The following is a 13854-nucleotide window of genomic DNA, read 5'->3' on the forward strand; positions in this document are numbered from 1 at the left end:
AAATAAACAAAACAAACAAAAACTAAATATTATGCAAAAAGCTCAGACTAAGCCAATGATGTGTGAAGCAACATTGGAAATAATCTACTATGACTACTTGTGTGGTAACCAAAGGGACTGTTCCTCTTAGAAACAACCCACACCAGGAAATGCAAAATTAGCAGGCTACTTATAAGTAACAGTAGAAGAAAGCAAAGCTGCAAGCAGTATGCTAATTGATACATAAGACAAAGATTAATAGCATGTAAAAACAAAAATTTATGGCCAGAAAAAAGGAAGAGAAGAAAATTGAAGAAAATACTACATATCTGTGATTAAGGGGTAAGAGACAAAATGATTTTTGTTTTAATTTCTTCCTAACAACCCCAGAGAAGCAAGTGATCTGAAAGTAGAACTTTCTCTAATTAAAATTAAAACTTTAAATTTAAACAAGAACTATTTTTAATATTAGTCAAAAGCTAGCCAATTTTGATAATTTACTAAGATGGACCTATAAAAAAACTTCTAAATACTAAGATAAAAAGAAACAGACACCTGTACTCCAAACTAAGCCTATTTCTATACCCTTGAACCAAGAACAAACATATGTTTTTTTAATTTACTGATACTAGTACCATCTGAAAGGAAAATGAGACCTTGAAAAGAAAAATATGCCATAATTAATTAATTAATTAATTCTAATTAACCATTACAAAACCAGCTCTATCTTCCGCTTGCCTGCATTCTCATTAAAAGGTAGGTCTGGAAATAAAACCCAAAAATTATCTTCTCTTATAAATAACTATTTTATGTCAGTGCTAAGAATAAACCATTCAAAGTATTAATTATCAAAAATGTATAAAGGAAATCATAGTAATACTGGTAACAATAAGCCCCGTGGACTGGCCAGCAGGTATAAAAACTAAGAGTCACCTTTCAGCCTCAAAGTTGTTCTCTAAAGCTTAGAGTATAAAATAATTTGCCTCATAGAAAATACTGAAGTAAGATACTACTTTTTAAAACTGCTACGTCTAAAGAAATAAAATGAGATTTTTTGGACGTTAAATTATTAGAAATAGAGAAAATAAGTACCTAATATCTTGTTCCTTAATTTGTTCTTAATACATTTTCCATCTGAAAGGATTTTAAAGTTAATAGTATATTATGTAGCAATATTAATATGTAATGTTTATGACAACTTTCAATTATTTTGTTAACTACTGGCCATTTCCAGAAAATCATTTAATCTAAATGTTGATATTTTGAGGGAGATGGTCCTGACAGTATTCAAAAAAATATTTCCCAAATAATATGATTAAACTATTAAATTGTAATTAAACTTCCAATCCTGCAGTATGATGGAAAGAGTACATTCTTGAGAATCTAGAGGTGCTAACACTGACTATAACAATGGGCAAATCACAGTCTCTCTACAGATAATTCCTTAATCAGTCAAACAAAAGATTGTGACTAGATCACTTCTGAGACCCCTTTCAACTTCTAAACTGTGATTCTGTTAAGTGTACACAAATTTGCTTCAAAAAGTCTTGATAAAAAGATTAAATAATCCAGTGTACCCTATTTTACATAGAACCCCAGCTAAATGTTTTACATCTTGTGACTCTTTCCCCTACTCAAAGCTGACAGGAGGCAAGGATGGGTCCAGAATAATGACCAGTGGCTAATAGCTGAAAAAGATGAGCTATGCCGAAGTCTATTCTGGGGAATTTAAACCAGAAAACCCAGAGTTAGCAGGGAGAGTTGAGCTGAATAGTCATACATATTCAGGGATAAGGCAGCCATTAAGAACCATGTGCAATTTGAAACTGAAATCACCAGTTTGAGAAGCAAATGGATCAGATATCCGAAAATAAGAAAGAACTCACAAGAAAACATGTATGCAAAATCTCTAAGAAAACGTGGTTTACTCTACCAGCTTTTTAGTTCTAATCACGCTGAAGCTCAGGTGCCCTTCTTTGATGATTCATTGTGTATACTGAAATAAACCTTGTTTTTACTTCAGTTCATCTGTCCCTTGCCCTGACTGGAACCAAAACTGGTACAAAGACTGGGGATATTCAGAGCAGGCCTTCAAGGAAAATATGGAATTGTCCATGATATTAGAGCAGCAGCAATGAGGACACTAGAATAGAAAGCCGGCAAAAAAAAATATGTATAATAAAGTTACAGTTACTAAAGTAGTGATCTGTGATCCCGTGGGACCCAGAATATGTACTAGAGAAAGGCTTTTGGAGCACTAAATAGCCAAATGTACTTTTTTCAGCTCTGAAGAATGAACAGCAAAAAGCAATGAGCAAGAGTATGGTGCACCCGTCACTCTCATACACTATTGCAGTATAAAAACATGTGACTTTTCTGGAAGGCAATTTGGTAATATGAATTAAAAGACTGCAAAGAGATTTAAGTACTTTCATTCATTATGTCTATTTCTAGGACTCTATCCTGAGAAAACATTCAGATGTGCAAACAAACATTACAACTAGTACCGAGATGTTTACTGCAGCATTATTTAAAGTAATAAAAAAAAAATGGAAACAACCTAAACATCCCATAATAGAAAAATTATGGTTATCATGTCAAGTGTATTGTCCATCAGACTCGCAGACGTTTCTAAGCGGAACTGCCCCACCCATAGCCTGGGCAGACAACGTGACCAACACTCACCGCATACAACTGATTGGACCAGGGTGACACCTGATTCCAAAGGCCAAGAACTTAATACCAAAAGAACCTAGGGGTAAGACAGGAATAAAGACACAGACCTACTGGAGAACGGACTTGAGGATATGGGGAGGGGGAAGGGTGAGCTGTGACAAAGAGAGAGAGAGGCATAGACATATATACACTACCAAACGTAAGGTAGATAGCTAGTGGGAAGCAGCCACATAGCACAGGGATATCAGCTCGCATAGCACAGGGATATCAGCTCGGTGCTTTGTGACCACCTAGAGGGGTGGGATAGGGAGGGTGGGAGGGAGGGAGACACAAGAGGGAAGAGGTATGGGAACATATGTATATGTATAACTGATTCACTTCGTTATAAAGCAGAAACTAACACACCATTGTAAAGCAATTATACCCCAATAAAGATGTTTAAAAAAAAAAAAAAAAGCTACAGGCTGGCCAGCAACCCATGATGTGGCCTGGCTTAAAAAAGGTGAGCTGGGCCAGATTCCACTTTCTGTATATTCAAGGAAATACCAAGAAATGTAGCAGGTAGTAATAGGCAGTAAAGGCAAAAGGACTTTATGTACAGACTTTATGTACAGACTTTATGTACACAGAGGCCAGGGCAGTCCCTGGGGTCCTCATGCAAGCCAGTTTTAATGGATCCAACACAGGGAGAGGTTGAGATATTATGACAGCCACACAGTCCAACACAGACAGAGTAACCAGTCCCCCGAGCCGACCAAGTTCCTGATATCTGAGGCCCAGTTGTACTACGTACAACTTGTGTTAGAAGATTCTTGGAAGAGTTGTCTTGTCGACTGAAAAAAATTACACAACCTAAACGGTGAGAGTTATATTTTATTTGGCGGACTTTCTGAGGACTTCAAGGCCAGGAGACAGCCTCTCAGGTAGTTCTGAGGGACTGCTCTGAAGAGGTAAGGGAGAAGCCAGGATATATAGGAGTTTTGCAACAAAGACCAGGTAGTCGCAACACAAGATTACTGTTAACCAAAGAAAACCAGACATCTCAAGTGAATGAATTTAGCACTTTCCTTCGTATGGGAAGATGCAAGAGTCTGGGCTCATTGAAAGCATTGCTTTGATATGCACCTTAGCTATCTAGGACCAGTATTCTTCCCCATCCTGAGTCTCCTCGGGGTGCACCTTTGGGGGTGGCTGCAGTGGCTGACAGCTTGACAGCAGGCAGCCCATTCACCTCTGTCCTGTGCTCCTTCAGGGCTCACGGGGTGGGGGTGGGGGGATGCAGCATCCTTTGTTTACTACAGCATCCTTTGTTTACTGATATGGCAGGCCACAGTTTTCCCTCACAGTCTTCTACTCTTCTTCTGTATTCTCATAATTCCCCATTGCTTAAGGTAATTTGTTCCTTGTACCATTTAAGTCTCAACAAATATTCACAGCGGGATGACTGTGGGGATTCAAGTCAACAAACATCTACTGAGCAGTTAGCGTAGACCAGGCACACAGGGCAGAATGTGATGGAAAAGAGGCAGGTCTCTCTCTACCACATGAAGTTTACATTTCGCCAGAGGACAGGGAGAGGTGGATGGTAAGTTTTTGTTTTTGTATTTTTTAATTTACAAAGAAGGCTTGAGATTCTCATTAAACATAGCAAACAAAAAAATAAAACAACAAAATACATCTATATCCACTCCCTCACAAAACCCCATTAAGTCGATTTTTTTTAAAAGCTAGAGGTGTACATAAAACAGACACCACAAAGAATACACTAAAATGAACGTGTGCATAACCACCACTTAAAAAAGAATACACTATTTCCAGCAACCCAAAAGACCGTGTGTCCCTTCAAAAGGACATTTCTCTCCCGCAAGCAAAGTAGCACTGCCCTGACTTTTTTGGGAAATCACTCCCTTGCTTTTCTTTGTAGTTTTTCTACTTCTGCATGCATGCCTAAATAACATGGCTTAGTTTTGCCGGCCCTCTGAACTTTGTGTACGTGAAATCATACTGCATGTATTCTTTTATCTTGCTCTTTTCATGAACATTTGGTCAGAGGTTAATTCGTGACACATATAGCTGTGATTCATTCATTTTCATTACTTATTAATATTCCCTTGTATGTACCACAATGTATCCATTCTAATGTTCCTGGACTGTTTGCATATTATTAAAAGCAATGCTGCTCTAAGAAACAAACACAAATGCTGCTCTGAACATTCTTGTAGACATATCCTGCATATTATATGTATTTATCTAGAATATAGAGAGAGAAGAACTGATAGATCATAGAGAATATGTATCTTAAATTTTGGTATATAATGATAAAGCATTTTCCAAAGTAGCTGTATGAACTAATACTCCCACTAGCAGTGTGTAAGGATTCCCATTTATGGATATTCTTGCCATCACCAGATATGTCAAATTAATCTTTTGCAAATGTGGTAGGTATGCAATGGTACTTCCTGATTTCAACTTGCATTTCTGATTACTAATAAGGAAGAGCCTCTCTTTTCATATGTTTGCTAGTCATCTAGACTTTCTTTTTTGTGAAATGCCTGTTCAAGACTTTCATCCACTTCCTATTAAGTTCTCAGTTCTTTTCTTATTGATTTATAGATATTTTTATATTCTGGATACCAATCCTTTGTCAAATATATGTGATGCAATTATCTTTTCCAAGTCCATGGCCTGCATTTTCACTGTTCCTTATAATTAGATTCCAGTTATGCATTTTGGGCAGGAACATCATAGAAATATAGCCATGTTCTCACTGCATTTTACTAAGAGGCACATTTGTCTACCTGTCCCATCTCTGGTGATGTTAATTTTGATCGGTTGTTAAAGGTGGTATCTGACAAGTTTCTCCTCTATAAAGCTATTTTTTTCCTTTGTAATTAATAAGCATTTTGTGGGAAGCTATTTTGAGGTTATATAGATATTTTGTTACTTATCAAACTTTTACCCACTAATATTAGCATCCATTGGATGATTCTTGCCTAATCAGTTATTACTATGATGGCTGCCAAATGGTAATTTTCTTCTTCTTCTTCTTTTTTTTTTTTTTGGCCTCACCATGCAGCTTGTAGGATGTTAGTTCCCTGACCAGGGATCAAACCCGGGCCCTGGGCAGTGAGAGCACAGAGTTCTAACCACTGGACCACCAGGGAAGTCCCCTCTTATTTTTTTTTAACTGAAGTATAGTTGATTTACAATGTTGTCTTAGTTTCTGGTGTACAGCAAAGTGATTTAGTTATACATATATTCTTTTTCATATTCTTTTCCATTAAAGTTTATTATAAGATATTGACTATAGTTCCCTATGCTATATATAGTAGGACCTTGCTGTTTATCTGTTTTGTATATAGTAGTGCATATATATTAATCCCAAACTCCTAATTTATCCCTCCCCCGGAGTTTTCTTATTCATTTTTGTACTTTTTATATTAAAGATCACGAGTTCTTACCTCATTCAAAGGGTGATAATCCACTACTATCACTTATTTTCATATTCCAACTGTCCCAGACTTGGCCAGTAGGAACGCTTCAAGCTAGTCCTGTCTTCTTTTGACATGTTCTCGTCATTCTTTGAACAATTCCTTACTTTCTGGCATAAGAGATTCCAGGCTTATCTAGGCTTATCATCCAACCTAGAATCAGCTATTTCTCCAAGGAATGCTGTTTCTTTTTAGTGGAGAATGGTATTTAGAAACCAAGATCTTGATGCCAGTTATGTTTCTGCTACTGGAGTACCAACTGTGTCTAGGCCCTCTCAGCTGAGCAACTAGGAAACAGACATGTGTGCGCGTGCACTTGAATACACGTGCATATGTGTGTGTGTGTATGTAGACACCCACATACAGTTTCAACTCTCCACTGAAAGGTTTAAAAGCAACGACATCCAGGACATGCATACATCCCCACCATATCTATATACCTCTATACCTATACATCATTGCTCTCTACCTTTCTCACTCTCTAAATATATATATATATATATATATATACACACAAACAGATTCACACATTAAAAACACATAACATATACATATATGGATACACATACATACATATGAAGTCATACACATGCCTCTGGTCTGATTATATCCACCATTCATTCTAGCCTTCCTACATTCCATATTTTGAACTCCCTTCTTCAATTATGAGAAACCTGGTTCACATAAATTAATTTATTTATCTATAATTGTGGTATGTTTGGTGTTTTAAGAAATATTTTGCAACCTGAAGGTCATGAATAAATTTTCTATACTGTCTTCTAAAATCTTTATTGTTCTTTCACACCTAGATCTGTAATCTACCTGCAGTTAATTTTTATGTATGGGGTGAGCTAGAGGCCAAGTTTCATTTCTTTCCTATATAAATAAGAAAATGTCCCAGCACTACTGACTGAGAAGATCAACCATTCTATACTATTCTACCATGTCATCTTTGACATAAATCAAGCATCAGGTGGGACTTCCCTGGCAGTCCAGTGGTTAAGAGTGCGCTTCCACTCCATGGGGTGTGGGTTCGAGCCTTGATCAGGGAACTGAGATCCCACATGCCACACAGTGTGGCCAAAAAAAAAAAAAATCAGGCATCAATAAATGTGTGAGTCTGTTTCTGGTGCTCTGTTTTGTTAGTTTGGTATATTTGTTCTTAGGCCACCACCACACTACCTTAATGACTACAACTTCTACAAGTCTTCAGCTGGTAGAAGTCCTCTCATCTTAATGTTCTTCAAGATAGCCTTATCTATTCTTGGCCCTATCGCTTTCCATAAAATTAGGCATCATTCTGTCAAATTTCACAAATCCTCTTTAAGTTTTTGACTGGGAACACATCAAAGCTATAAATTAGCTTGGAAAGAATTGATATCTTTATACTAGTCCATAAACATGATATTTATCTCCCTTTATTTAGGTTTCTCAATAAAGTTCTATTAATTCTGCCCACTGAAATCTTCTACATGTATTATTAGACTTATTGCTGGTCCTTGATATTTTTTGATATGAAAAATGGTATCATAGCTTTGATTCCAAGTAAGAACAACAATATCTCTCTCCCACTGAATGCAGCCATAAAACATGGACAGAATGCATGGAACAAAAATTTTAAAACTCTGAAAAGTAAATGGTAGTAGATGAACGAGGAAAGAACAGAATTTGAAATCCACTGTATTAGCAGAGAGTTTAAACTTAGGACGAAACCAAAACACACAAAAAAAAGACCTCCAGGAGAAGCCATTTATTTTTGGTTCAAAAAGTAGGAAATGAGACTCTTAATTTTCAAAGAGAGGGAGAGAATATTCCCCATTTATCCTTTTCTTTTCTTTTCTTTTCTCCATTTTCTCACATCCCAACCCCCAAGCAATCCCAGAGCTCCAATATAAAGAGCTATGATCCCAAGAGAGTGGGGGAAATCCCAGTTGCTTTTTTTTCTTTCTCTGTCCTACTGCCGCTTGGCACTGAACACAAATACAGTCACAAGAAGCACAGAGCAGGGTAACTAAAGTCTCAACTTTCCAGCCAGAGAACCACCAAGGGGAGCCCTAGCAAAACAGAAAGTACCACAGAAATCACAAAAAGGGAAGAGCTTGGAAGAACAACCCAATAAACTTTTTTATAAATTCCTGGGTGCATCCCCGGGCAGCACATGCACAGATCATACCTAAAACAGCAGCATAACCACCTTTGGGATCTGAACTACAGGAGATACCACTGCCCAGGTCTCATATTGGCCACCTGTGGCATGTACACAGGTTATATCCAACTAGCACTGCAAGGCCTTTGAAAATGGAACTCACACTGAAACTACAACCTATAGAAGGCTGGTCAGAACTTTTGGCATGAACCCAAATAAGCTGATTGCCTGCTAAAACAAAATATCAACATTCTCCATAAACTTTACACAAGACCTAGAGTTGCATAACACAGTATTTTAAACAGTCCAGGTAACAATGCAAAATTACTGAGCATAAAAAGAGCTAAGAAAATCTCAACTCACATGGGAAAAGACAATCAACAGACACAGACTTTGAAATTAACACACAAACATGTTAAAGTGACTACTATATAAATGCCATAGAAATATAAATACCCTCAGATCAGTAACCTAAGCTTCCATATTAATCAATCAGAAAAAGAGCAAAACAAATTCAAAGCATGCAGAAGTCATGAAATAATACAAATAAAAGGAGAAATCAAAGTGACAACAGGAAAACAGTATATAATGTGAACAAAATAAAAATCTGGTTCTTTGAAAAATTTCAGTAAAACTTATAAACCTCTAGAAAGACACACAGAAAGAGAGAAGACATAAATTACCAACACCAAAGAAAAAAGAAAAATTGGGACTTCCCTGGTGGCGTGGTGGTTAAGAATCCATCTGCCAATGCAGGGGACATGGTGGGTCCAAGCCCTGGTTCAGGAAGATCCCACATGCCATGGAGCAACTAAGCCCGTGCACCACAACTGAGCCTGTGCTCTAGAGCCTATGAGCCACAACTAGTGAGCATGCACAACACAACTACTGAAGCCCACACGCCCTAGAGCCCTCATGCCACAACTACTGAGCCCGTGTGCTGCAACTACTGAAGCCCACGGGCCTAGAGCCTAAGCTCCGCAACAAGAGAAGCCATGGCAATGAGAAGCCCGCGTGCTGCAACAAAGAGTAGTCCCCGCTCATCGCCAACTAGAGAAAGCCCACATGCAGCAACGAAGACCCAATGCAGCCAAAAATAAATTAATTAATTAATGAAAAATAAAAAGATAACTTAAAAATTTTTTTTCTTTTAAAAAATAAAAAAAGAATAAAAGAAAATACCAGTACTAATCTTGCAAACATTAAAAAGATAATAAAATACTATAAACAACTCTATACACATAAATATGACAGTGAAATAGAAAAAAAAAAGACTAATTCCTCCAAAACCAGAAACTACAAAAACACACCCAAAATGAAATACATTACCTTAATAGTCCTTTAATTGTTAAAGAAATTGAATGTGTAGATAAAACCCTAAAATTCTGTACAACTGAAACTAATATTGTAAATCAACTACAGCTCAATTTTTTAAAAAAAGACCTTTTGGGGCTTCCCTGGTAGCACAGTGGTTGACAGTCCGCCTGCCGATGCAGGGGACACGGATTCGTGCCCTGGTCCGGGAGGATCCCACATGCCGCGGAGCGGCTGGGCCTGTGAACCATGGCCACTGAGCCTGCACGTCCAGAGCCTGTGCTCTGCAACAGGAGAGGCCACAACAGTGAGAGGCCCACATACCGCAAAAAAAAAAAAAAAAAAAAAACTTCTAAAACAGAAAAGTCAAAACCCAGATGATTTCACTGGAAAATCCTACTAAAATTTACAGAATGAAACCATTTCTACCTGATCCGTGACAGAAAATAGAAAAGGAAGGAATACTTACAAACTCATTTTATGAAACCAGCATTACAATAATACCAAAACCAAACAAAAACAATATGAGGGGAAAAGACGATGGATCAAGAATGAACATAGATGCAAAAACACTCAACAGAATATTAGCAAATCAAATATAGCCCTATATAAAAAGGATAATACACACCATAACTAAGTGGGGCTTATACCAGTAATACAAGGCTGATTTTATTTGCAAAAAATCAATCAATGTAATCTACCACACTAACAGTTTAAAGAAGAAAAAAAATCACAAGACCATATCAATGAAAAAAACATTTGACAATATTCAAGATGACTTCATGATAAAAACTTCCAGCAAAAAAGAATATAAGGACATTTTTTCAATCTTATAAAGGGCAAACAAAACAAAATCTAGGACTAGTCAGTGCAGTAAGTACAATAGAGCAAATCAGACATGACTTAAGAGAGGATTAGCAGGACTTCCCTGGTGGTCCAGTGGTAAAGAATCTGCCTTCCAATGCAGCGAACATGGGTTCAATCCCTGGTTGGGGAACTAAGATCCCACATGCCTCGGGGCAACTAAGCCCCAGCGCCACAACTACTGAGCCTCAACTAGAGAGTCTGCATGCTGCAAACTACAGAGCCTACACACTCTGGAGCCCACGTGCCACAACTAAAGAGAGAAAACCCACACGCCACAACTAGAGAGAAGCCCTAAGCTGCAACGAAAGATCCCCAATGTCTTAACGAAGATCCTGAGTGCCACAACTAAGACCTGAAGCAGCCAAACAAACAAACAAAAAAAAGAAAGGATTAACAAATGGATTAGAAAAAACCAATTAGAATTCTAAAAAGGATGAAAAGAAAAACAGTAGAGAGGATTTTAGACATAGAACTAAAGGGAGAAGATCTAATATATATACGTATATATATATATATATATATTTTTTTTTTTTTGGTTGCATTGGGTCTCCGTTGCTGTGAGCAAGGGCTACTCTTCATTGTGGTGTGTGGGCTTCTCATTGCAGGGCTTCTCTTGCTGTAGAGCACAGGCTCTAGGCCCGCAGGCTTCAGTAGTTGCAGCACGTGGGCTCTAGGACATGCGGGCTTCAGTAATTGTGCTGCGGGAGCTCAGTAGTTGTGGCACATGGGCTTAGTTGTTCCATAGCAATGTGGGATCTTTCCAGACCAGGGCTCGAACCTGTGTCCCCTGCATTGGCAGGCGGATTCTCAACCACTGTGCCACCAGAGAAGTCCTAATATATTTAATGTATTAGTCTCCTGAGGTCAATGGGGCAGAAACAATATTTGAAGAGCTATTAGCTGAAAATTTTCCAGATTTGATGAAATACATCAACTCACAAATTCAAAAATTTCAAAAGTCCCAAACAGGATTAAAAAGAAAAAAAAAAGGACACCAAGACACAACACAGTAAAACACCAGAAAGACAAGAAAAACCTTACAAGCAGCTAGAGGGAAAAAAATTAAAATACAACTTCTAAAGAAGCAACAAGCTGGCAGCTCACTTCTCAACACAAACAGTGGAGGCAAGAAGATAAAGGAGTGATATCTTCAAGATGCTGAAAAGAAAATACTGCCATCCTCAACCTATGCAACCTAAGCAAAAATGTCTTTCAAGAATGAAACACAAAGGGACTTCCCTGGTGGCCCAGTGGTTAAGAATCCGCCTTCCAATGCAGGGGACGCTGGTTCGATCCCTGGTCGGGGAACTAAGATCCCACATGCCGTGGGGCAACTAAGCCGGCGCGCTCTAGAGCCCGCACACCACAATTAGAGAGCAGGCACACACACAATGGAATATTACTCAGCCATAAAAAAAGAATGAAATAATGCCATTTGCAGCAACATGAATGGACCTAGAGATTATCATTATCTTTGATTATCATTATCTCTGATGTAAGTCAGAGAGAGAAACACAAATATCATATGATATCACTTATATGTGGAATCTAAAAAAAAAAAGATACAAATGAACTTATTAACAAAACAGAAATAGACTCACACAGAAAACAAACTTATGGTTACCAAAGGGGGAAGGTGAGGCAGGGATGAAGTAGAAATTTTGAATTAACAGATAAAATAAACAACAAGGACCTACTCTATAGCATAGGAAAATATACTCAATATCTTGTAATAACCTATAATGGAAAAGAATCTGAAAAAGAATATACATATATGTATATGTATAACTGAATCACTTTGCTGTATACCTGAAACACTATAAATCAACTGTACTTCAATTTAAAAAAAAATTTTTAATAAATAAAAATAAATTGAAAATAGCTTTGTGGTATGCAGGTAATGTAAGTCTTAAGAATATAATACTTACATCCTTAAATGTATATATTAGAAAAAGAGGCTGGAATGTTTATCTCAAATTAAGAAGAAAACAGCAAAACTAATCCAAATAAAGCAGAAAGAAGGAAATAATAAATCAAGAATAAGAGTTAATGAAATAGAAAATAAATATATAACAGAAAGAACTAGTAAAGTTAGAAGTGGGTTATTTTAAAAGATTAATTAGGTTGATAAACCTCTACTGAAGGAAAAGAGGAGCCACAAATAACCAATGATAGTAAAGAGAAAAGAAGCAATATAACAGATGCTGCAAACCTCAAAAAGATATTAAGAGGTGGCTCTGAACAATTTTAAATTAATAAATTTGAATATCTACACAAAAGAATATATTCTTACAAAAATAACTACCCAAAACTCATTCAGGAAAAAAATACAGATAAGCATTCTGAAATCAAATAAGCCTCCTCCATGAGGCCTCCGTCCACTTTACCAAAATGGTAAGAGGGGTTATCTCTGGATTGTACAATTACAAATGATTTTATCTTTCTTCTACATTTTTCAAACTATCTACAAGGGCATGTGTTACTTTTTAAATTTTAAGGGGAGAAAAAAGAACTTGGAGCCTTAGGTTCCAGTCCTTTTTTTTCCCTCTCTCATTGAAGTATAGTTGATTTACAATATTATGTTAGTTTCAGGTGTAGAGCACAGCGATTCAGTATTTTAATGGAGTATAATTATAGATTATACTCCATCAAAAGTTATTACAAGATAATAGCTATAATTCCCTGTGTTTTACAATATATCCTTGTTGCTTACCTATTTTATATATAGTACTTTGTATCTCTTAATCCCATTCTTCTAATTTGCCCCTCCCTCCTTCCCTCTCCCCTTTGGTAACCACTAGTTTGTTTTCTATATCTGAGTCTGTTTGTTTTGCATATCATTTGTTTACATTAATTTTTAGATTCCACATATAAGTGATATACAGTATTTGTCTTTTTCTGACTTATCTCACTAAGCATAGTATTCTCTAGGTCCATCCACATTGCTACAAATGGCAGAATTTCATTCTTTTTTATGGTTGAGTACTATTCCATTGTGTATATATGTATCACATCTTCTTTATCCATTCATCTGTTGATGGACACCTGGGTTGCTTCCGTATCTTAGCTATTATAAATAGTGCTGCTGTAAACATTGGGGTGCAGGTGTCTTTTCAACTTAGTGTTTTCATTTTTTCTGGATATATACTCAGAAGTGGAACTACTGGATCATATGGTAGTTCTATTTTTAGTTTTTTGAGGAACTGTTTTCCATAGTGGCTGCATCACCATTTACATTCCTACCAACAGTGTACTAGGGTTCCCTTTTCTCTACATACTCTCCAACATGTATTTGTAGACTTTTTGATGACAGCCATTCTGACAGGTGTGAGGTGATACCTTGTTATTTTGATGTGCATTTCTCTAATAATTATCAATGTT

The 13854-nt window shown here is 37.0% G+C and overlaps 1 protein-coding gene across 8 annotated transcripts in view; it reads right to left on the reverse strand.

Moving 5' to 3' along the window:
* The window catches only part of DMXL2 (Dmx like 2), a gene marked incomplete at both ends in the record, with an annotated part of 159764 nt that overhangs the window by 133619 nt on the left and 12291 nt on the right, over nt 1-13854 (reverse strand). The gene's annotated exons all lie outside the window — the stretch shown is intronic.

Source organism: Grampus griseus (assembly GCF_964374135.1).
Source record: "Grampus griseus genome assembly, chromosome: 2".
Classification (NCBI taxonomy): Eukaryota; Metazoa; Chordata; class Mammalia; order Artiodactyla; family Delphinidae; genus Grampus; species Grampus griseus.